We start from the raw sequence: 27,249 nt of genomic DNA, 5'->3' as shown, positions 1-27,249 counted from the left end.
AAAATTTCCATATATATCAACAAGCACATTGAACCAGACAGCGTACAAGTAAATAAGTAAGAGAAAGAAAAAAGAAAATAGGAATTATCATTGTTGGTGTTTTCCAGAGTTCTAAGATATATAGCTACATATGAAATATGAAATAAACAACCTTTTAATGTAAACCGATGTTTCTTATCAACACCATTTTTTCATTCATGCACTTGTAAATAAACACCATACCGAAGTGGACTTATTAACTATTTACTCAAACCTGCTGTTTAGATACAGCATTTCATTAATGTATGCATATTAAAACTCATTAACTTTTCACTGTGTTCATAGCATTGTGGAGCATATTTACATCTAATGACATGGCTCCATCCTGGAGAAAGTGTACATCAGTGCAATATCACAACAGAATTCAATAATCTACACTTCTCTTTGAAAATTAAAAGTCAACTTCTACCTTCTGAAAATGATATGACAAAATCCATTTTCTTTCTGAAAAACAATTTAATTAGTATCAATAACGTGTCTTCAAATGAGATAGGAAATAAATTGTTTCACACATGCATGTTAAATTTTTCCCTTTTCTGCTACTTTCCAACAGGAGGGTAATAGCTATTGCAATATTCATTTGTGAGTGATGAGAAGAGTAAATTGTATCATGCTTGTTTGCTGGCAGTAAGAAATGTTTCAATCTACTTTCTTTCTAACAGAAACAGAAGATAATAATTTAGAAGACTAAAAAGGAAAAGAGCTTGAGACATACAGCCGAATACATCTGACTTGATTCCCCGGTAAATACTAGAGCCCTCATTGACCTGGATAGAGTTGGAAAGACTGAATTGGATGACCAGTGCTCAGTGACTCCGTTTGTCCATGTGGATAAATCATCTCCAGTTAGTAGATTGCAAAACCCACGGAAGAGGCAAATCTTTATCTGGCTTATTGTTCTTTGCATTGTTTCAGCCTTGTACATTTACTTGTATAAGGACTCAGGTGAAATGGTGAGTGGACATAAATCTGTCTGCACGGCCTTGTTCTGCCACTTACCTGTCTGGTATGCACAATAAAAATGTAATAATCTCTGATGCTGTTTTCCTGAGAGTCTAAAAGGAAAAGGAACATTTTGAGACCTTCTGTCTTACGTGAGTTTTTCTAGGGGAGACGGGTGGGAGAAGGCTCAGGAAGGGATGCTGGAGATACAATGCAAACCAAGAGAGAGATTAATGAGATATTCACAATTTTCAGAGATCTCAAACTACCCTCCCCCAAAGAACTCCTTTGCCCTCTCAAGTCTTTCTTTTGGCCATTATTTGAGTTATATTTACCTTGTGCCTTGCTCACTGTGGCTACATTTTCCTCTCAACAGCTGTCTGCATCTTCACAAATTTCATCCAAATACTGCAATGAGCCCTTCGCTCACTGCAGCTGCAGTCCAGCATCTCTGTATACAACTCCCTTCACTGACTGAATCTGTACCACGCATAGCCAGGGCAGCTGCAGTTCAGAGGCAGCTAGCTAGACCAGTTATTTTGTGCAGCACAGTTTCTTTCCTTTTCTAGCATTAAAAATAGCGTTCCTGAGTTTAAATCCCTCGGGAGCGTAGCTCCCATGAAAATGAGATAATTATTGTAATAAATATACATTAAACATATAGCCAAAACACATTAAAGTCAATTGATGTTTAACAGTGCATGCTTATTATTTACTTCTTGTGCTATTTATAGGTTAAATTGTTGAGAAAATAAGCACATTTGAAAGGATGCTTTGTTAAACATTAGCTAAGAAGGAGGTGAGTCCCAGTAAACCATAATGCTGGGTAGTTTTTTGTCAACTTGACCACAAACCTAGACATACCCGAGAAGAGGAAATCTCAGTTGGGAAATTTCCTTCATTAAAGTGTCCTACAAGCATGTCTGTGGGGTATCTTTTAATGGATATTGATGTAAGATGGCCCAGCCTACTGTTGGTGGTGCCATTCCTGTGCAGATGGATGGGTGTGCAGTGTATAGGAAAAGTATCTGAGTAAGGCTGGGAGAGCCAGCCAGTACGCAGCATTCCTCCCTGGTCTCTACTGCAGTTCCTGCTTCCAGGTTCTTACTTTAATTTTCTGTGTTGGCTTTCCTCTGTGATGATGTAACCAGCCAGTCAAATAAACAGTTCCCTTGCCAAGCTGATTTTGGTTGTGTTGTTTATTTCAGCCACAGAAAGCAAAATAGGACAACCATTTGTCTCTTTTTGCTTCTGGGTTAACTCACTCATTATGATAATTTCTAATTCAATCCATTCGTCCACAAATTTCGGGAATTCCTTGTTTTGAATAGCTGAGTAGTATTCCATAGTGCAAATGTACCACAGTTTCTTTATCCGTTCTTCTACTGAGGGACACTTAGGCTGTTTCCATGTTCTGGCTATTATGAATAGTCACTTGAGCTTTTGAATGTAGGCATAAGGTTATTGTGTAGTTTAAATTCTGATTGCCTGCATAAATGTTGAGTAAACTCTGCTCCCCAATTGTCCCCCTGATATGTCAATAAAATAGTTTACAGCTAATCGATGAACAGGGGAGAGAATAGGGATGGACTTTTGCCAGCCAGGGGAACGGGAGTTAGAAGAAGAAGCTGGGGATTCAGCAATAGGTAGAAGTCCAAGGAAGATCAGAATTAAAAAGCTGGAGCTGAGGAATGGTACAAAGTGCAAGTATTGCAGGGGTGTTTGCTAAGAGTAAGACAAAGTGGCATAGAGGATTAAGAACAGACATAAACTGCTCAAGATTGTGTTGTTAAGCCTTCTATTATAAGAGTGGCAATTATTTGTGTGATAACCAGGTTAAGAAATAAGCTAAGAGAAACAAGTGTTGTTCCATAAAAATAACTTCAACATTTGATCTTAGCTATTCTGATGGGTATAAGATGGAATCTCAGAGTTGTTTTGATTTGAATTTCCCTGATGACTAAGGATATTGAGCCTTTATTTAAGTGCTTCATCCTACCTCCATGTCTATTCAAAATAGTAATTGAAGTTCTAGCTAGAGCAATAAGACAACTAAAGGAGATCAAGAGGATAAACATTTGAAAGGAGGAAGTCAAAGTCTTGCTAGTTTCAGATGGTATAATAGTATACATACATAAGTGACCTCCAAAATTCTACTAAGGAACTCCTACAGCTGACAATCACCTTCAGCAAAGGGACTGGATCCAAAATTAATTTAAAAAAAATCAGTAGCCAGTGCTGTAGCAATGGCTCAGTAGTTAAGAGCACTGGCTGCTTTTCCAGAGGACCCATGTTCAATTCTCAGCAACCACATGGTGGATCACAATCATCTATAATGGGATCTTGTGCCCTCTTCTGGAGTACAGAAGAACATTCATACTCTTAAAAATGAATAATTAAATATATTAAACAAAACAAAACAAATAAGTAGCCCTCCTCTATACAAAAGACAAATGGGCTGAGAAAGAAATTAGGGAAATAATACCCTTTACAATAGCCACAAATAATATAAAGTATCTTGGTGTAGCTCTAACTAAGCAAGTGAAAGACCTGTATGACAAAAACTTCAAGTCTCTGAAGAAAGAAGTTGAAGAAGAGATCAGAACCTGGAAAGATCTTCCAAGCTTATGGATCAATGGGATCAACATAGTAAAAACAGCCATCTTACCAAAAGCAATCTAGAGATTCAATTCAATCCCCATCAAAATACCAACACAATTATTTACAGACCCTGAAAGGACAATTTTCAACTTTATATGGAAAAACATAAAACACAGAATAACTAAAAACATCCTGTACAAAGATATAATTTTTGGAGGCATTTCCATCCCTAATTTCAAGCTGTACCACAGAGCAAGAGTCATAAAAACTGCATGGTATTGGTATAGAAACATACTGGTTGGTCAATGGAATCAAATTGAAGACCCAGAAATATACCCACACACCTACGGACACTAGGTTCTTGACAATAAAACTAAAACCATACAATGGAGAAAAGATAGCATCTACAACAAATGGTTCTGGTATAACTGAATGTCTATGTGCAGAAAAATGCAAAGAGATCCATATCTATCACCCTGCACAAAACTCAACTCCAAGTAGACCAAAGACCTCAACCTAAAACTGTATACACTAAACCTATTAGAGTAAAAAATGGGGAAGAACCTTGAAATCATTTGTTTGTTAGTTTGAGATAGGGTTTCTCTGTATAGCCTTGGCTGTCCTGGACTTGCTTTGTAGACCAGGCTGGCCTTGAACTTGCAGCAATCTGCCTGCCTTTGCCTCCATGAGTGCTCAGATTAAAGATGGGAAATACATTCTTAAAGACATGTATGTAAACTAATCTAAGACAAATTACTGATGACTTTTATTTAATAAATGATTTACAAATCTTTTTCTTCTGTCTATGAGGACTGCGTTCAAATTCTATACTGAAAAAGGGAACAATATTTCTATTCTCTATAATTTTTTTCAAAATCCTTAGTTGTTTCTTCTCATATAAATTTTTACCTGTATAAGTGTAATTAAAACCTTCTAGAGAGCATACTTAAATATTTTTGAACAGTTGAAATTAATTTAAAATAGTTTATGTTTTATTTTGTAGTACCATAAAGTTTCTATTACTATAGCTTTGTAATATAACCTAGACTCAGATATGATGATTTATCTCTCAGAGTGTTTTATTGTTCAGAATGGTTTGGGCTTACCTGGATATTTTGTGTTTCCATATGAAAATTGAGATGACTTTTTTCAATTTCTGTGAATTATATTTGAAATTTGATGGAGATTGCATTGGATCTGTAGATTGCCTTCAGTAGCTTAGCCATTTTTTTTTAAAGCTTTATTTATTTTTATTATTTATACAGTATTCTGCTTGCATGTGTGCCTGCAGGCCAGAAGAGGGCACCAGATCTCATTATAGATGGTTGTGAGCCACCATGTGGTTGCTGGGAATTGAACTCAGGACCTCTGGAAGAGCAGCCAGTGCCCTTAACCTCTGAGCCATCTCTCCAGCCCAGCTTAGCCATTTTTAAAAACAATATTAGTCCTACTAATTCATGATCAAAGGAAGACTTATAATTTTTTAGCACCTTCCTCAATTTCTTTCTTCATTGTCTCAAAATTATCATGTTACAAAGCTTTTACTTCCTTGGCTTGAATTTTTCCAATATATTATTGAGGCTAAGGTGAATTGAATGGTTTCCACGATTTTGTGCTCAGTATTTTTGTTTTGCTAATGTATAGAAGAATATTTCCTTTGTGTGTATTAATTTTGTATCCTGTTACTTTGCAACATGGATTTATCAACTGTATATATGTCTAAACTTGAAATACCAATAGAACGCAGATACAGTAAGGAGATATGGAGGTGGGGAATTCAGTGGAATGGAACAAAGGAAAATAATGGAACAGAGGTTTAAATAAAGTAGGGGATGGGAGGATAGAAGAGGGAGTATATGGCTGTACAAATAACACTAAGGAGCATTAAAATGTGTTATATAACAATATACTACTGCGGAAGCTTCTTAAATGTAACATATGCACATATAAAATGAATTCAAATAGACTTACCCTATAACAGGGCAACAATGTGCCTCCCCCACACATACTAGGCTATCAAAGAAAAACCTCACTGCTGAGAATGGGTTACCTTTTTCTTGATTAGTGGTCAGTGGGAGCTAGTAGACTACACAAACACTACGGGCTATTGCAATTTCTCTAGGTTGCCTTCCAGAACTTGACAACAAGACCCTGTTACTCAAAACATCACATGCTTGATTCATAGAAGATGGGAAAAAAAATCAAGCTGTTACCATCCTAAAAGCGTCATCAGCTAGCTTTCTTGGTTCTAGAAAGTAATATGCCTGGTGCTGAAGGAGAAAAATAAATAAGGAATAATCTTACCCAGATGTGAGCCCTGCAAATTACAGTCATAACCAGCTTGGAAAGATACAGCCATTGGCACAACAATGTCACAAACGTTATAAGAGGAATCAACCACCTTCTGGTTGTATTTATTCTTTCTATGAAAGATGGAACTATTGCCTGGTATTGTTAACTAGGTCAAAACTCATGCTTGGTGTTGTGGTTTGAATGAGAGTGGCCCTCACAGGCTCATATATTTGACTGCTTGGTCCCAGAGCTGTGAGATCGTAAATATAAAAGTAAGGTCAGTAATACTCATTGTGTATATATTGTTCAGGTTTCCACGCATGCTTGGATGAGAAAAAAATGTCCAAATTAATGGATTCTTTTCTTTCTTTTCTTTTTCTACTTTCCTTTTCTATTTCACCGGTTATTGAGAAATAAGACATGTGTTATAGAAGAATGGGTTTATATTAATCATTCTATAAAGACTAGGGTAGGTGAATAAGAGGTTGATGGTGAGTTTGAAGGCCTTTGTACGTCACAATTTACCATGGTAGCTCCGGAGAGAGTGATATGGAAATGGAGAGAGAAGGGATGAACGTGACAGACAAACCTGAAATTCACCTAGTCACAGAAGCATCTAAGACAGGCAAACAGATGCAGCTAAGGTGGGAATAAACACATGTATCTTCTTTTAAAATCTGCCTGAATAGGAATACTAAATATGACTGTTGGAGAAAAGTAAGGGAATCTGGAATTACTTTGATTATTTTGGAGTTCTGATTTTTCCAGCAGTTAAAGTCCCATTAGATTTTCTTGTTTATTTTTATCTTATTTTTCTTTTTAAAATGTTAATTGAAAGCCGGGCGTGGTGGTGCACGCCTTTAATCCCAGCACTCAGGAGGCAGAGGCAGGTGGATTGCTGTGAGTTCGAGGCCAGCCTGGTCTACAAAGCGGGTCCAAGACAGCCAAGGCTACACAGAGAAACCCTGTCTTGAAAAAAAAAAAAGTTAATTGAAAAATATACAATATTCTGATTACACTTTCCCTGATTCTTTGCACCCAGCCACTCCATGTCCTTTCTCTCTCTTAAAAAACAAACAAATAGCACACACACACACACACACACACACACACACACACACACACACACACACACCACAGAAATAAAAATAAAATGAAACCCAAAATATACAAAAGACCAATAAGACAAAAAAAAAAAAAAAAAAAAGAAAGAAAGAAAGAAAAAAAAGAAAGCTCAAATGAAGCAAAACAATTTACAAAACCAAACAATCGAACAACCACCCCCCAAAATACTGTGTTTGTTTTGTGTTGGCCAACTACTCATAAGCATGGAGTCTACCCTGAAGTGTGGGTTATATACAGTGTGAGACTCCAGTAAAGAGACTATTTTCTCCTTTGCCAGTGAGTAACAACTGAAGGAAGCTACGGGGTTAGGCGTGGGGACTATATCCACCACTTTTTCACTGCTGAGAACTCACCTATCTTAAGCCTGTGTAGGCCCTGTGCTTGCACTACATTCTCTGTAACACTGTTTTGTTGGAGTCATCCATCATCTCCGGCTCCTAGAATCTTCCCACCTCTCTCTCTCTCATAGGTACTTTAAGACTCGGGGTGTGAGTTTGGTGAAGCCATCCTGTTTAGTACTGATTGTCCCGAAGTCTCTCAGTCTCCACACATTGTCCAGCTGTGGCTCACTGTGTTAGTTCCCACTTACTGCCTGAGAAAGATTCTCTGAGGATGGCCAGAGAGACCCTGATCTATGGGTATAGCAGGATGTTCTTAGAAAAGCAGACAAAAACTCTGAATATAAAATAACTGAGAAGTCATAATAAATGCTGGTAGATGTTGGCAGTTAAACAGGCTTCTTCTGTCTTCCTGTCAACCGCTCTTGCCACACCCCAGTTCTTCATTTGTAACACCCGTATGCTATTTTAGACCGAGAACCTGCTATAGATTTCTCCTACTCATTTCCACTAGGTGATGTGGACACCTTTGTTCAAAAGCATGCAACCCCAGATACACTTAATGAAATCCATGCAATCACCAAATAAGCTGTAAACATTCATGTGTATTTTTGCTAAGTATTTTTGTTAGATCAATTCATAAAGATTTTCTATTAAATATGGTACCCATTAGTCACATGTGGCTCATGAGCACTTCAAATGTACACAGGGCCACATATTGAGATTGTACTTGTAAAATAGTTGCTTAGATTTTTTCTATTATCTATCTATCTATCTATCAATGAATCTATCTATCATCTATAATCATCATCATCTATCTGTCAATCATCTATCTATACAAATCATTTTTGCTATTTGAGAATTTTATACATGAATATAACACATCTTAATCAGACTCATGCCCAATTGACTACTTTCCAGTGTCACTCCTATCTACACTAGCATGCCTTCCTAACTTCATGTCTTTTTCAATTTTTAAATTCATTGGGCCTACTTGGTGCTAACATTATGTAACCAGGGTAGGTCTACCAACTGGAGTATGAACAACTTACCAGAGACCACATCCCTTCAACATCCGTCAGCCAACAGTATGTCCTGAGATATGGATGAGACTTGGTGAAACCCCAGTAATTGCTAGAATTAGGGATAGTTTGTTGGTATATAGCTTATGCATGTAGTCACAGTAGCTCGGAGCTCATGTGCCCAGTGGCCTACCATGCCTTAAAAACACTGCTTCTCAATGGTCCTCCATTTTTACACTTCAAATATAGCTGCCCCTCTTCAGCAGTAATTTGCAGCATGTAGAACTGTTTGCGAAGGATTAGAAGGTTTGGTACCAGTGGAGCTGGAGATTTCTTTCACATGCTCTTCTGCACGCTTTTTTCTTTCAACAAGCACCTGTGCATTTTGCCTGTGTATCTTACTTCATTGAGTAATGAAAATGCCCAGATAACTGAAACATTTTCAGTATCACATTTATGTACCCAATACAGAAGACATTTGCATATGATCTGTCTTCCTTCTTCTCCTTAGCTCATCGTTCTGGGTCTCTCCTTCCTGTGTGGACTTCCTGTCTCATTGGCTCATCCACACTTAAGAACCAACATTTAAAAAAAATTTTTTCTCCAAATTTCACTGCTAACAGTGTCTTGTCTGTCAGTGCACACATTGAAATTATTTCTATGGTAAACATTGGTTTTTCTTGATTCATTCCATTTTCAGCAATGTTTAAGATATTCTGTGTAATAAATCTCTTCAAAAGAGATTTCTGTACTTGCAGCCTCTTGCTTTCTTTCTAATAGGTTCTCTCAAGGACTCATTCAAACCTTTATCAATACCATGCTACAAAACTGCTTTTTTTTTTTTAAATAAGGTTAGCGATAATATTCCTACTATTAACTCTAACGACTCATAATGATTCTCCTTTTATCCTACTGACAACCCTTCCTGTTATGTCACAACTCTCCTTGATAGGCTTTTAGCACACCACATTTGTAGAATTTTGCTGAGAAGAATTCTTTCTATTTTGGACTGTTTCAGATTTCCCTACTCTTTCACCTCCAGGTTGCCCTTCCTGTTTCATTTAGTTAAATATATTATGTACATTTATTGCTCCAAAATATATCTCTAGTTTGAGCTTCCCCTTTTGAATCCTTTACTTGCATCCTGTTTCAACAGGTCCGTAATTTTCATCTACCCGTTGGAACCCATCCTTTTTTTGCGAAGTCTTAAATCCATTCAAAGCTATGTATCTTATACATGAACCACACACAAATGTGTTTTCTTCTAACTATTACTCAGCTCTTACTGTCCCCTATCCTAGGCAGCATGACAACCTCCTAAGTGCATTCCTTATCTTTATTCCAGCTTCTACTATTGATTCTTAAGGTAAAAAGCGAATTTATAGACATTTAAAAACAGTTTTGACTTATCTACACAACCTAGGTCTTACAATACCTGACCATGTAATCATATCTTCTAACTCTAGCCTTGTCTTTCCATGTCATCTTTGCTATGGACTGCACATCCTTGGAATTCTTCTACTTTGGAAATCTGTTCTAAGTGACCACTCTATCAGGAAGTTTTTTTAAAAATATATTTTCAAAAAAAAATATTTTCAATCATTGGGCATGGTGGCACATACCTTTAGTCCCAGCACTTGGGAAGCAGAGGCAGGCATAGCTCTGAGAGTTCCAGGCCAGCCTGATCTAAAGTATGTGGACTAGGAGAGCTAGGGCTTCACAGAGAAACCCTGTCTTGAAAAACAAACAAAACAAACAAAAAATAAAAACAAACAAAAAAAAAAAAAAGAAAAAGAAAAAGAAAAAAGAGACATTTTTAGGTAAAACTGCCTTAACTCAATGATGATATTATCCAAGTACCATCATCTAAATAAAGTTTATTCTAGCCACAATGTTTAATACACACACACAATCTTAATTCAGTTTTTATCTGTTCCCCTTTGTCTTACATTTCTTATGATTGGTCACCTTCCAAAATACTGTATACTTACTATGACTATTATACTTATTACAATCTGTCTTCTCTTCATGAATAAAACCAAGAAATATCACTTTATTTTATATTCATTTTATTTTAAACCTAAGCATCAATAAAAGTGTCATAATAAATATAAAATTATTATATGTTATATAAGTATATATATACATACAGCTTAAAATATATTACATAAAACATACTTAAAGGTTTATATATACCTATGAATCCAAATATGTGTATCTGTATGTAAATTAAAGTAGATATGGTTCAGGAGGTATTGGATTCAGTGGGTTTGTGGTTCACTAAATTTATAGACTATGGATCTAAAAAGAGAGGAGAAGAAAGCCCCCCCCCCCCAAAATGCTATGGAATAGATATGGCTTCCCCTGAAGTAGGATTGGTTCCTTAAGAAGCAGCAAGAGAAGGAATACACATAGGAAAGGGAGAAGTCGTAGGATCTCTAATGCAGATGATACGATTCTGCATGTAAAACTCTGAAGTCTCTACTCAAAACTGTTAGGGTTCATAAACACTTTCAGCAAAGTAGCAGAATTCAAAATTGACACACAAAAGTTGGTAGTCTTCTTACATAGAAACACAAACATGCTGAGGAAAAAAAAAATCAGAAAAACAAGCACATTTTCAATTGCCTACATGTACAAACTAGGGGGAAAAAGAAAAAACCTATCCAAATTAAAAACGCACACAAGGTTAACAAGGAGGTGCGATGTGGATTAGGTTCTTGGGAGAACTGGATGTGGGGGTGAAGGTAATAATAATTTAAAGCTCCTACTTTGTGTAGAACCAAACCTTATATGTTGAGTTTATGTGATAAACACTGAAGTCTTTTTTTTTTTTTTCAAGTTCTAAGGCTGCAGGCAGGTGCCAAAAGACGTACATTTGCCTTAATTTTTGGTAATCATGTATATTAGCAACATGTGGTATAGGTGTTGTATATTTCATTGTGTAGGGTTAGTCCTTGAGTACCATTTTACCATATTATGCACTGTTATAATGTGATATTTGAAAAGGTTTCATAGTCTTACTACAGGCAGCCCGTATCTGAAAACTCGTGGCATTTAAACCATCCACCTACCAGCACACAGTAGGTGTTGTAGAGAAATGTTAATCCAGCAACATGGCTGCTCTGGCAAGGGATCACATCCAAAGACCTATGTGATTGGGCTGGAATGCAGACATGCTGTAGAATACAGTATGAACTGGCCGAAATATAGAAATACCCCTAATACACAACTTTAATTTGAAACCATGAAGGTAAGGTTAGTGTACAGAAGGAAACAGCCATGTTTTAGTGAGCCTACTAGAGGGGCATACAAAGCAATGCATCAAAGATAGACTTGACAGAATTAGTCAGAGATAGGATATACCCAACTGTCATGAGAAGAGGACAGGAAAGGCACCCGGGAAGCAGAGGCAGGCAGATCACTGTGAGTTCGAGGCCAGCCTGGTCTACAAAGCAAGTCCAGGACAGCCAAGGATACAAAGAGAGACCCTGTCTTGAAAATCAAAAACAAAACAAAACAAAAAAACTATTATTTAAAATATTTTAAAGGCTACTTAACAGCAGCACAGGGACAGAAAAACACGCTTCCCCCCTCCCAAGAGTTTCTTAACGGGGCAGTTTTACAGAGACAGGCTTCAGAAAAAACAAGCTAGACACATGTGAAGACAGAATCAGCCCAAGAATGAGAAGGAGCTGGAGGATTAAATCAGTTGCCAGAATTAGTGTGAGACCAGGCAGAATAATTCAGTCAGAAGCCAAGATAAGCCAGTTTGAATCAGTCCTATATAAAAGGCACGGGAAAAAGAAGCTTGCTCTTTATTGACTCTTACCTTGCTAGCAAGTCCATGCCTTCACTGACATTACAGCCTACTTCTTTGGGTTTCTGGAATAAACTGAAGATCCCTTGAGACATCAAGCCTTGTCCACTGAACTATACTGGATTCTTGGGATCTTCCATTGGTAGACAGCATTATATTCAACTGTACTGACCTTGTAGGTGGAAGTAGTTACTTCAGGGTAAGCATTTCTTTATTTCTTTCTTCCTTCCTTTCTTTCTTCCTTCCTTTCTTGTTTTTTTTTTCTTTTAATATTTCTTTCTTTTAAACACCTTCTTTCTGGAAAAATCTTGGGCTTCTTTTATTTGTTTTCATGGTTTCTGAAACTGATGTATTGAATAGGACTTAGATACTTCTGCAAGTTTATGTTCTACATTCAGAAAAATATTTTAAAATAATAGTTTTTTTTTTGTTTTGTTTTGTTTTTGATTTTCAAGACAGGGTCTCTCTTTGTATCCTTGGCTGTCCTGGACTTGCTTTGTAGACCAGGCTGGCCTCGAACTCACAGCGATCTGCCTGCCTCTGCCTCCCGAGTGCTGGGATTAAAGGCATGTGCCACCACGCCCGGCTAAAATAATAGTATAAAGGCATAGAAGGAGACCTTTAAAATCACATATGAATGAGAGATGGCTCAGCAGTTAAGACTGACTGCTCTCCCAGAGGATGTAGGTTTGATTTCTAGCACCCATATGACAGCTCTCAACTGTCTGTAACCTTAATCCCAAGAATCTAGTGCCCTCTTCTGACCTCTGTAGGAAGCAGCCATAGCTGTGTCAACAAACATTCATGCAGGCAAAACACCCATAAACCTAAAATAACTATATCAACAAATAAATAAAATAAAATTATGTGTTATAGGTATTGCTTGCTTATACAGGTTGGTTCAAGTTGTGATTATTTTAAACTTATGTGAAAATGATAAGAAATCAGTAATTTTTTTTTAAAAGGAAAAGTTCAGCTCCCCCACCCGCAGATCGGTGATACAGGGTACTACACTCTGTCACAAGGATGATCAAAGGCATCTTTCAGCAGCTCCTTGCCCGCCACAGAGACTCTGTAACAGGCATTGTTACTATATTTTGGGTGACTAGAAAATGCATTTTGAATGTATGCTATTTTCATAACCAATCCAGGATCTGCTGTGCAGTAACTCACATAGTAATTTGGAGTCAGTATTATTTTTATACAGAGTACCAGCAGTAAATTCTTCAAAAGGAAGTCAAATAGCAAATAAACAAATAAAAATATATAGATTCATATATTCAAGTAGCTAAGGAAATAGCCCCATGGCTCTAAATTTCTTAATATTATTTTTTACTATTGTTATTTACTGTAAGTTGTTGAAATATTCATCTTATGCACATTAAGTCCCTGTTTCAAAAATTTATTTTAATTGTTATTCACAGTTTTCATCCACTGGTAGGTTTTAAGCAATTTTTAAAAAAGCATATTATAGACAATCTAATAATACTCTTGCTAGTTAATCAGGAGCAGGGGGCTCTGTCTGGGAATTCATGCTGCTATAGATTGAGATATTCCACCTTTTTTTTTTTTTTTTTTAATGAAAGAGCAAAAGGAGGTTTCATTAAATTTCAAAGCCCTGTCTTGTGTCCAGCCATCAATGTGCTATTATTACACTTAATGTCTCATTCCTCACAAGGGAATTTTTTTTTTCTCTTTTTAAATCCCTTGTCACTTTCCAAATCATCATTTTCAGAATCTACCAATCAAAGGAAATTGTGATTCTTTGAGCCGCTCAGCTGTACTCTTTGTAACCATGGAAACCAGCCAAACTGTTACCAAGGTTACCCTTCCTGAAGCTATCATTGCATTCTCATTATCACTTTTTTCTTATATTAATAAACCCACTGATGTTTTAAAACAAATAATGCTATATTTTTGAATAATTTATAAACTATAAGGTGATTTAAAAAATTTTTTTTCCATTTAAAATTAACTATAGCTGTATGTATAGTTCAAAGTGGAGGGACAGGCACTCATGGGGTGACATTTTGAGCAATTGATTGTCTGACAAGAGAATTAATTAGACCTTGGTGCTGAAAATGGTTTCCCTTTAGTGAACAATTTAGGGCTTAAGGTTATTTGTCCTTTATTTTCTTTTCCTTAACAGAACCCCATTCTACAGAATTATATACCATCATACTTTAAATCTTTTATTTATTTTCCATTTTTAAATTAATGTGTGGCTAGGGCACAAAATATTTTCTTTAGATAAACAATAGAAGGTAAATTTATACAAATCATAAAGTCATTAAAATCATTGTATATTATTACATATTTTAAAGTGTAGCCAAATAAAGTATAATTTCATTAAGTATTAAATGGAAAATCTAATATAGTTGAGTTAATACATATTACTTAAACAGATAAATGAAGAATCAAATTAGAATCAAATTACAAATGTTTTTCAAATATTTATACTATTTAGATATAAGAACTTCATAATGTCTTTGATCTTCTGGCTGGGTATATAGTTCCAAAATATCTTTAAATATATCTGCTGTATACGCAAAGAGGGATAAAGACAACGACCCAGTGTTTGGGTTGGAATACGAGTTTTGCAGTATTTATATGGTTGGTATGGTTAGACATTGATGTCAGGAGCCGTTGAAACAAACTTCAAACTACTGTTTCTGATCTTTTGCATCTGGGAGTGATATTTTTTACAACAAAGAGAAGGTACAGGATTGTTTCTTTCTTCTGATTGAAGATGACCAGGAACATACGTGGAGGCTTTTCTTGTGAGGGTTTTCTTCCCCACACATTCTCAGATGGCCCCATTGCTCTCTTTGTCCTAGGAGTGATGCTCGCAGCAGCAGGACAGAGAGCATTAACATGAAGTGAGATCCCTAGGTCGGAAATGTGGTGCCACGCTTGTGTGTACAGGGAAAGCTGCCTCCAGGACTCAGGTGACTGAGGAGGCTCTTTACCATGTGGCTGTTTATAAACACAGGAGCACTAGAGCTAGAAAGATCTCGGACCAGAAGTCAGCACCTCACAAAAAAGTATGCAAATTAGTGTACAATCCAGAGGAAGAATGAAAGGGTCAAGGGCCAAGGGTCAAGACAGACAGTATACCCAGCTATTGTTTCCCACTGTCCTCCACATCCTGTCTCCTAGAACCTCTAAACTGATATACGCTCCAGATTGTGAAGGAAAGGAGGCAAGCTGTCTGGTAGAGAGCTGGATAGGGATAGGTAGGTTTAAGGAACAAAGAAGACATTTTCTTTCTTTTCTCTTTGATCGTGTGTGTGTGTGTGTGTGTGTGTGTGTGTGTGCGTGCATGTAGGCATGATGCATGTGTGTGCGCACCCTTTTATACGTGTACATTTGGGTAAGATCATGGCAGCACAAGCTGTGGATCAGAGGATGATTTCAATGACTTTGGTGTTGCTTCCTTGGCATCCGTCCTCACCTTCCACCTTTCTCGAGACAGTCTTTTGTCCTGGAACTTCTGTAGATTCTTCTGTCCCTGTGTCCCAGCTCACTGTAGGAACACTGGGGTTACAGATGTTTGCTCTGCGCGGGACCACACCAGACATTTTCATGGGGTCTGATGATTCAAGCTCAGGCCCTAATATTGCCTGGAAAATACTTCATACACTGAGCCACCTCTTCATGCCCTAGAAAAATTACCTGATTTTATTAGAACTGGAAAATTTCAATGATCACAAAGATCATTGTAATTAATAAAAAAAATTTCATTGTCTGTAGCATTTCTGACCTCCTCTTATTCATTACAATGCTTCGCACTACACAGCTTGAAAGGCCCTGCCCCAAGGGTGACCCAGATTCTGAAGAAGGAAACTGCCTGAATATATGTGTGCTGTCTCTTATTTAAAACTACGTTGAAGAGCAAAATGAAGGCTCTGTGAACTCAAGTTTTATTTCTTTGGAAGCACATTTATAGAACTCAGAAGATGAGAACTGATCCCAAACTGAACTACAGGTCTCAAATTCCAACTCTGAGAATTACTAGATTTTTATTTAAAGCTTTGATTTGGGATTTGTAAACACCTAGCTGGGAATACGTAACAGATATAGTCTTGCAGTAAGACTAAGGTTTTAAATTAATAAGCTGTGAAACAAGCCTGGAAGTAGTTGTCAGGTGTTCTACATGGAAGGGGACACAGGAAGGGAGAACATTTACAGGCCTAACTATTTTGCAACTGATTTGGCTGTATTAAGGGATTAGGGGGCCATTTATCTTGATTTAGCTAATAATAACAAAAGAAGGTATCTTTTTCTCTACTTTATTAATATTATGTATTAACTGACACAAAATTTAGTACCAACCTTGTCTGTTGGAAATTACTTAATAGAAAATGGACCGTAAAATGACGCAAGTTAGGCGAGAAATGAAAAAATGATCGAGACTCAGTAGAGGGACTTCCAAATGTGTTCTATGAAGCCTCATGTTCCAAGAAAACACTCTGATCTCTGTGCACTAGGGACAATGCAAGAAAGAAAGTCCGAGTGTGACTCAGCAGCTGAGGCTGGGGACTCTGTGGTTTTCAGATGGAGAAGGTTTATTTCATTAGCTTTAAGTATGTTACTAAGACAAATGCCCTGAAGACTAAATGTCATGCTACCCACTTCTCAGTATTCATTAAAGATTTCTCTCTTAACGTGTCAGAGGCACAAAAAACTTCCTGACCTTATACCTAGGTAGACATGACCAAATAAATAAATAAAGAAAGAAAGAAAGAAAGAAGGAAAGAAAAAGAAAAAGAAAAAAATCAGCTTGTTATTCACAAAGACCTAGGGTTGTCTATTAGCTTGTTTACAGCCAGAAAATTAAATAGGTGATTGGACACAAGCTGTTCTTTCAGAGAGTTAAAGGAGAAATAGTAGCCAGTGATCTCCCAGGCCAAATATTATTTTCATGCTACTTCTTGACCCTTGTTGTTGCTGCTTTCTGAGCACTCTACTTGCCTGCTCTATTATGGTTATCAAGAAAATGGCATCGAGGAATTTATAAGTAATTTTAATCTCACTATGTACAATATGAATGCTGCATTTTGAAGCAGATGCTGTTTTCTACAAACATTCTATATTTCTGCAAATGCATGGCAGTGAGAAACCTGGCCATTCCTTTACATGAGAAGCCTGGGCCACTCTGCCACCAAAGCATCAAAAGAGTGAAGGCGATACGAGACAAAACAGCTTCAGCATGATGATGAAAGTAGGTCCTTGGGGATATGATAGAGCCCACTGCACCCTCCCTCAAGTCTGCTGGTTTAGGGAGAAAGAAATACCATACTTGAGACTTCTCAGTTTTAAAAATTATTATACACCATATAGACAGATATTCATCTGATGTTTCCTCTGTGGCTTTAATGTACTTACCGTTGCATGAATTAGTGGACAGGAGACCTCACAGAAAGAAACCAATAATTTAGGTAGGAACAAAATAATAGCAAGGAAAAAAAAAAAAGGTGAAAATGGAAGTAGAATTTGGCTGCAAATATTTCTAGGTAAGAAAATTGAATGAGAATTTATATATGACCAGTGTTTAATTTTTCCTTCATATTTGATTAGTTTGTCCAGGAAGGATTTTTTTTAATGGCCCACGAACCCTCCTAATATGTTCCTCAAAAAGGGAGTTTAAATTAAAAAAAAAAAAATCAACAAATGGCAGCTGCTGTGGGATCGAGAGGGGCACTTTGATTCATCTCCTCACCTTCCAGCTTCTTTAGAAGAATTTGGTGAACCTAGCTGGGGGGGGGGGGGGGGAGGAGCGGCTACAAAGAACGAGCAGTAATCCATTGTAGTGTTTAATTGACTTCCCCTTCTTGAGTGGAAGGTCTTAAATCTATGAGAAATGCTTTGTGCAGGAATTTTAGTATCACTTGAAAGAAAATGTAAAGCACCGTCTCTCTCCTTTGTGTCCTTGTCAGTGGCAATGCCAACCCCTTTGTCTCTTTTGTTTCAAAAGCGGCTCCCTAAAATATACGTCAATATTTGCGGTTTCTGCTTCCTATCCGCCCCTGCCACCCATTCACTCTGTAGAGAAGTGACCTCGGGCTTCCACTCAGCAATTCACAGGCCTATCCTCACTTGGCTGTTTCCAAGGTAACAGGACTCTCTGCTTGCCAAAATTGAATGTGCTTTGAAACCCTGATTCTTGTGGCCTCTCCCTGCCCTTCACTGTTGACAAGTCCTTTGTTTTAAAACAGTTTCTTCCTTTGGCATATTTGACATTGTTTTCTCTTGGTTTTCCTTTCTTGACTTTTAATTGTGACTACGTCTTCAACGTTCTTTTTAATTCTATCAATAAATATTCTCTCCCTGAAGAATCTAATCTACATGCTGGCTTTAATTTTGATCCACCTCCAAATCATAATATGAATTCATAAGCCTCGCTTGGAGATATGTATGAAATGCTTATTAAAATGAATAAATAATTATCCACATCAACCATTAATAGTTTATAAATTTCAAGGATACAAGACACCCCTTCAGTATACGTTAACATCATTAACAGTAGCAACAGTTTCATGATAAGTTTTGTTCTCAAGTAATCTGAATCTCTGCTTTGTGCCTGTCTAAAGGTCAGCTGGTGAGTTGTCAATCTGGTCAGAAAGCTTAGGCTATAATGCGATATATTCACGGGCTTCTAGAACCTGTCCAGAGAGCCTCATTCTCACTGAGATCCTTCATTATGTGTGTAGTCTGTAATGTGTGTGCGTGGTATGATGTGTGAGGTGTTTGTTTGTATATGTGTGTGCTGTGTATGTGTGTTGGGTGTGTGGTGTGCATGGTGTATGTGTGTATGTGTGTGTGTTAGGTGTGTGGTGTGAGTGGTATGTGTGTGGTGTTTGTAATTGTGTATGGTGTTCATATGTGTGTTGGGTGGTGTGTGTGTGTGTGTGTGTTGTGTTGTATGTGGCATGGAGTATGGCTGGGTTGTCTTGACCTGCCAGTACCCAATAATGACACAGGCCTTAGCTTAGGCTATTTCCCAACTAGCTTGGATAACTTAATTAACCCTAGTTGCCACATGGCCATTACTTCTCCCTCTTTCAGTGCTAGTCCTGTCTCTTCCCCTTTGTCTAGCTGGCAATTCTCACGCCTTTCATCTCCTTCTCAGCTCCTGTCTCAGCCTTACCTCTCCTGCCCCGCTATAGGCTGACAGCTCTTTACTAAACCAATCAGAAGGTGATGGAAAACAGTGTTGGTGATGTTCCATAAAAATCACAATACCAACGTCCAGCCTGTTCTCAACTCGCTGCCAGTACAAAAATCAGCATTTGAATAATACAAACACAAGTTTTACACAGTGCACAGAAGGTTCATCCCAACCATGGTGTGAGTGTTTACTGTGTGTGTGGTGTATGGTGTGTGTGTGTGTGTGTATGGTATGTGTGTGTATGTGGGAGTATGTGTGTATGTTATAGGTATGTTGTATGTGGTATGTGTAATATGCTTGTGCTGTGTGTGATATATGATATATATGTGTGTTTATGTGTGTGTGTTTGTGTGTTTGTGTGCTGTGGTATGTTTGGTATGTTAGCCAGCATTCTGTTCAAAATATGAAAGAATTAATGTTGAGTTTATTGAAGGTAAGAATTCTTACCATTTATATTTTTACTAGGTCTAATATTATAATGAAACATTTGCTTGATAATATTATCTTATGTAGATAAGATAGTTAAGGGACTGATCATATTTAACATAATTTTTATTTGTGCCAAGACAAAGGTATGTGTCTCTGATGTTTTATACAAGCTATATTTAAGGCATAAGCCTGTAGTTTTTTTTTTTTCTTTTATCAGACTTTCAGAATGGCCTGTTTTCTAAAAGTGTTGAAGACTATAGAGTCAATGTTCCTTACTCTGTATTACATTAAAAATAAATACACACATAAAAATAAAAAATAAACTGGATAGATGGTTCAGTGGTTAAGAACACTGGTTGCTCTTCTAGAGGACCTAGGTTCAATTCCCAGTACCCACATGGCAGCTCACAACTGTCTGTCTGTAGCTCCAGTTCCAGAGGATTTCACACCCTCATACCAGTACACATAAAAGTTATATTAAAAAAGAAAGAAAGAAATATAGAAAGAAAGAAAAAATGAGATAAATATCTCAAGTAAAATGAAAATAGTTGGTTCTGAAATTCACATTGCATCAAAATGCAAGTTTTCTAGCGCTGACACCCCCAACCCAAAGGGTATTTCTATTTGTGTTTGAATAGACTTTTTCCAGCTTTAGAGTAGCTGTGGCCCATAACAATGCAGTCCACAACACACTTGGTATTGCTAATTAGGGTGCAAATTGTGGTGGTATTTCCGGTGACCTGGACATGTGCACAGTAGATGCAGAAATGAGCACCTCAACTCATTTCATGGAGGCCAGGAGCCATCTGCCAGATGGTTACAGCTTTCAGCAACAATTAAACTGGATCACAGTTGAACAAATGACTCACATACATAATATCTGAAAAAATATTAAGAAATCTCTCCCATACCCATGGAGACTAATCTTAATGAAAAACTACATTAAACCACCTCATGCATTGTAACTCACCTATACTGGGAAATTCCTTCTCACTCTTTAAAAATGGCTTTATCTATTTTCACATAATGCTGACGAAACATCTGGGAAATTTACTGATATAAGGCTGTCTGTTAGGACGCCAAATTAATTTCAATTCCCTGAGGTATGTTATTTTAATTAACAAATCTATGCGTCTGTTCTATTAATTAGTATGCCAAAAGAGTAGGCATGAGATGAGTTTGTTTCTAACAAAGAATTTATCTTCTACAATAATAAAAATGGTATTAGCAGTCTCAATCAAATTTTCTTTATACATTTAATAACAGTCTTGAAATTCTACCCAGAGATGCAGTGTAAGCACTGTCGTGTAATGAAAAGCTTAATTCTTGGTGTGCTGTATTCCAAGAGCTTCATTATTAGGGTAGTGTATGCCTATTGCTGTATTTTTAAAGATTATTAATGAGCATGAGTTCTTTTCCTATGGTAAATTTGGAAACTTTCTGTTGGCTACAAATCTTACTCTTATTCCACAACCCTATGTTTTCTTGACATGCCATTTGATATAATTCGGAAGCAACACAACCTGCAATTTTTTGCCCAGCTATGTATTTTTTCCTGAGACTACCAATAATGGAGTGTGTTTTCTTACATTTTCAACCTTAAATGCACTTAAAATAATTTTGGGTTGGGCTAGCAAGATGGCTCCGCATATAAAGAGGCCTGCCTCCAGGTGAGACTGCCTGAATTCCATTCCCTGCGTGCACACGCAGTGGAAGGGGAGTCCTGCAACTTCTCCTCTGACAGCTGTGGGATAGATATGCACATGCATGCACACATGTGCACCATAAACAAATGCAATAAATGGTGCTAAAAACATTTTAAACAAGAACACAATTGGCAGACTAGATTAACTGTGAATCTGTTATGTTGAAAATGCTAATACAGGAACTTTGCAATTGCCCATTTGTTGCCAGGATGCTTGTGATTAAAAGTACTGTGGAACTATTCTTAAAGAAAATATTGTTAGACAGTCGATATCAAAGAAAAAAATTTAGCAAGTTTGTATATGGCCACTTGCTTTGACTCTCTCACATGGATGACCCATAATATTAGCTGATGACAGACATAGAGGCAGGTAGTTAGTGTTTTAGTTTTCTGTAAGGCAAGCAGTAATCTAGACTATTATGGAGGTCTTTATAGGATGGCTAGAAAACAGATTTCCATAAATCTTATTGATATAATTAGTAAACAATAAGAAGTGAGGATATTTGGGGTAATAATATAGGCCTATTAAATGAGAAGAATGGTATGTTTCAGAAGTAAATATTACACTAATTGAGCTAGGATTCCCAGCTCTTAAAAACCAATGACAAGTAGCCATCTGCCAATGCTGATTCATTATGAGATAGCATATGTTTAATTTTTTAATATAACTTTTCTCACAGATAGACCATGCCCAGTGCTGACACTACCACAGAGCATGGGGAAGGCAGGAATGCTCCACAGCTCCCTTCTTCCCACATGCGACTACACTTCAGATGGTTCCCTTCCCTTGAAAAGCAGGGGCAGCACCTTAGTCACACACCCTGGTAATGGAAACCTGACCTGTGTGAGCTCGAAAAGCAACGTGGCCCCTGAAAAATCAGGTGAGGATAAAAGCCTCCCTTCATCTCAGCTCTTGACAACCTAGAAAGGAAGTACAAGTGTACATTTTAGGTGTAAATAGCGTTGACCCTAAGTTAGGTTAAATTAATGTGAAAGAACATGAACGTGATTATAGAAAATGATAATCTCTAAAGGCATTCAGCATTCAAAGTAGTGAGTAAACACGAGTCTTCTTGATCACTTGCACTGACCTCGAAACAACTGTATTCTAGTACTGTCATTGCCAAGCTTTCACATTGTCATACGCTAGAGAATATCATTGGATTTCATGGATGCACTCATCATCAACTCTTTCAATTAGTATGAGAATTCGAAAACCAACGATAGGAGACTGTACATTCAGAGTTGAATAACAGGATAAGCCTAGAGAATTCAGTTAATTTATAAAGGTGAATAAGTTGGTAACTATTTACATTTATAAGTCATATTTAGTTACAATGCCCCTATTAATAAACCCCTCACCTAGATTCCTGCAAGTAACCTCAATGTATTCACTGGTTCACTCAGCTATACTTGGGTGAGTCGTTCTGTGATTGAGGTCCTATCTGGAGTGAATGGGTGTGGTCCATTGCTTCTTACTCTTTGTCTGCTTTGCTGCACACACATGTGCCCAAGCACACACACACACACACACACACACACACACACACACACGAGAGAGACAAAGAGAGAGAGAGAGAGACAGAGACAGAGACAGAGACAGAGACAGACAGAGACAGAGACAGAGAGACAGAGAGAGAGTGTTCTGCCAATAAAATGTTCAAATATGTTAGAGAAATTTGGAAGGCTATCTCTCAATAGTCAGCTAACCATGTATCCTGTTGTTGAACTCAGAAACAGAGCAGCAGCATACACAACTTGAGATGAGAGTCCCTTATCTCTGCCTTGCAACCACTTCTTTTTTTCCCCTGCTGATTTAAACATTTTTAATTTATTATAATTTATTCACATTACATCCCAATGGTTATCCCTTCACTTTTATCTTCCCTTTCCCATCCACTCCCTCATCTGCCCTATTCCCTTCCCTCACACCTCTGACAGAAGAGGACCTCTTTCCCCACCATATGACCATAGCCTATCAGATCTCATCTGAATAGCCTGCTTCCCCTTCCTCTGTGTGTCCCCACCAAGGGGGAAGTGAACAAATCAGGAGCACCAGAGTTCACGTCAGAGGCAATACCTGCTCTCCCCACAACCGTAGAAAATGAGCTGTCCATTGGCTAGCGCCCGAACATGGGCGCTCGGTTCACTGCATACATTGTCCTTGAGTGGTGCAACAGTTTGCGCAGGCTCGTCTGGGTCTAGATCTGCCAACCTTGATGGTCTCCTTGTGGGACTTCTTATCTCTCTGGGCCCTTCCATCGCCCCATTCTTCCATACCACTCTGCTCTGAAACCAGCAGTGAATCCCAGCATCTTTCCCAATCCCCTGCTGTGTGGAGTCTCTCAGAGGACATCTATTTTGGGCTAATATACACTTATAACTGAGTACATACCATACATGTCTTTCTGGGTATGGGTTACCACACTCAGGATGATCATTTCTAGTTTTGTCCATTTGCCTACAAATCTCGAGTGACAATACATACTGGCAAGGATGTAGAGAAAGGGGAACACTCTTCCATTGCTGGTGGAAGTGCAAATTTGTACAACCATGGAAATCAATCTGGTGTTTTCTCAGAAAACTGGGAATAGTGCTACCTCAAGTCTCAGCCATACTACTCCTGGGCATGTACCCGTAAGACGCTCTGCCATACAACAAGGACATTTGTTCTTAGCAGCTTTATTTGTAACATCCAGAACCTGGAAACAACCTAGATGTCCCTCAACTGAAGAATGGGTAAAGAAATTGTGGTACATTTACACAATGGAATAGTACTCAGCAATGGCTTCTTAATTGTGCCTTCAATTATGAGTGTAGAAATGCCAATGAACACATGTGCTCATGTCCATTTCTTTTCTTTTGTGTTTTAAATTGCCCAGACCCCTTTGCAGCATGTATAATTTCTGGTGGATATTAACATTTATTTTAAAAATATATACTCATTCCCTCTATTTAATATTTAGGAGTGTAACTTGGTTTCACACTTGTTTGTCTTTAAATTCGTTCCATGCTAGTCCCCTGAGCAGAGGGAAGGCCATTCCCTACCACCAACAAACCTGTGCAGTATTTTCATTCTGGCTACCTCTAGACATGACGATGATGAACTAGTTCCACAGGGCACAATTTACTTCCCTTCAAGCTACTGATGAATAAGCTTGCAATGTAGTCACTTTTTACCATTAGTTTACATTGAAATACCGAACTGCTCACTTATCAGCAAAATTCTTGTTTTGCCTTCTCTGCCAGAGGTTCATACAGATGCACGGCCAGAGTACATTCAAGGGCATATGCACAGGGCTAGTGCATAGCAGAGCTCCTCACAGGAGGTCGTGGAGAGGAGTGAGGTGATATGGTCTTACTGAATCTTAGGATAATGGAACACTGTGGGCACTGAACAGGTTGTGTGGGACTAGGCTTGTCTCAGGCCTGGTTTCTTTTCCATGTGCTATAGTACTATTATACTTTCTCTTTCAGAATGGAAATTTTAGACAAAACTATCAGAATGTACGCACTACAGCCTGGATATACTTTTTGAGTTAAACTCTTGCTGTCTGTCAAATGAAGATAGCACAGTATCTCACAAAGAAAGCTCAAGAGGGTGGTTATAATTGATGAATCTAGTTATGAAATCAAGCTTGTATAAATGCATATGTAAACTACAAAGACATGGTTACTTACGTTTGTCCTAACTCAAGTGCCCACTTTGATATTGAGGTATATGTTAGTGATCTTTAAAACAGAAGGCTTTGATGATAGTATCAACAGCTGCATGAGCTGGCTGGGAGCACAGACATGTGAAACTGAACCAGACAAGTGCAGTTCATGGGCAGCAAATAGTGTGTCATCTGGTCTACCTTCAGGAGAGCGGCAGAGAAGACAGACAACAAGAAGCAATGGACCACATCCATTCATTACAACCACAGAACGATTCTACCTTAGTATAGCTGAGTGAAAAAGTGAGTCTACCGACGTTACTTGCAGGAATTTGGGTAGGGGTTTGTTAATAGGGACACTGTAACTAAATATGCAGCTGCGTCAACAAAAATCCACTCCAAAAAGAAATTCGGAAACTTCCAGAAAAGTACTTGTTGACCTCCTGAGCCTTGTACGTCTTATTAACTTTCTGACTCTTAAGGGAATGTCCCCCAGATGTAATGTTTCAGTTTCAGAGAAAATTGCTACACAACATAGGGGCTGCAGATGGTTCGTGTGGAAGAATGAATGGATGTGATTGATTCAAGAAGTAAATGGGATGCACTTGATTGAAGGTGTATAGCTGTATGGGAATATCACAACAAATTCCATTAATTTGTATGGAAAAGAAATACTAAAAGCCACACAGATGGTTTCATACGTACATTAAAAGAAAAACATCTCTCACATACAAATAAATTCATGGTACATTCCCAACATTTATTCACTTGTCAACTATAGCTACCATATAGTTAATAACATTATACTAAGTCCCAGACTAGAACATCCAAGGGCCACAGAAACAATTACTATCCTGTTCCCTATCTGTCGTATAGTCATTTACCTATAGTGCATGCATTCTCCTGGTGTAACTTACTGGCATATAACCTAAACAGTCCAATTAGTTCAACAGAACAGAATTTTGTTCAACAGAAATGTTTTCTCTCTCTCTTGTGGAGCTTTGGGCAAGAAAACAGTGGCTTTAATTATAAAGACAGTTATGTAAAACTTGTGTAGTTTGAAGCTTGCATCTACTGAAACTGTTAATTGCCAAACAAAGAGATCAAGACATGTTCCTTAAAATGTAGTGAAAATAGAATACTCTCTCTGGAAGTGGAAATACTTCATTTTCATTTAGAGAATGGTGAATTGGCTTCTATGTTAAAAAAAAAAAAAAAAAAAAACGAGTGGCCAAAATTTTCTTTAAAAAAATGAATTGTAGCCCTCTCTGGGAAAGTGAAATATAAATTTTGTGGGCAAACTGGAGGTAGCTGGGGATGTGAAAGGGAAAGATGAGATGGAGGTGTAAGGGAGGGAGAGAGAGTGTATAAGGAGAGACATCTCTAATTGGGGAGCACTGGGGAGCATTGGGGAGGTGGTGTGGAAATCTAGTCCAGGGGAAACATTTCAGGCTCTATGAGGGTGATCTTAGTGAGGATTTCTAGTAATGGAAGATAGAGAGTCTGAATTGGCCATTTTTTGTAGCCAGGCAAGGCTTCCAGTGGTGGGACTGAGGTGTTGGCTGAAGAGGTCCCATGGAGATTCCTTAACAACCCAAAGTTGTTGGATAGAAGGTTACCTTCTGAAAACAGACAGTGCCATTGCCAAGGACAGCATCCACACAGCTCATTAAATGTAAAGAGGTCAAGCTGATGACTTCATGGAGTCGTCTCCCCTAGGTTCTAGTCTCTTTGGCAGGGAAAGCTATGTTGAAGGCTCTGGAAAGAGATACCTTGATGCCAGTCCAGACACAAAACCCTCGACCTACACTCTGCTCTGCCTGCAAGATGCCTGGAACAATGGTGGCACAGAACTTGTGGGAACAGCCAACAAATGTTTGGTTTAACTTGAGGCCCATGTGATGAGAGCGAGCCCATACTCTCTATATATAAAGAACTCAAGAAACTAAACTCTAACAAGCCAAATAATCCAATTAAGAACAGATGTAAACAGAGAACTCTCAATATAGGAATCTCAAGTGGCCTTGAAGCACTTAAAGAAATGCTCAATGTCCTTAGTCATCAAGGAAATACAAATAAAAACAACTTTGAAATTCTATCTTACACATG

This window comes from Acomys russatus, chromosome 32 (assembly GCF_903995435.1).
Source record: "Acomys russatus chromosome 32, mAcoRus1.1, whole genome shotgun sequence".
NCBI lineage: Eukaryota > Metazoa > Chordata > Mammalia > Rodentia > Muridae > Acomys > Acomys russatus.
The sequence above is the reverse complement of the archived record's forward strand: the minus strand, read 5'-3'. Positions refer to the sequence as shown.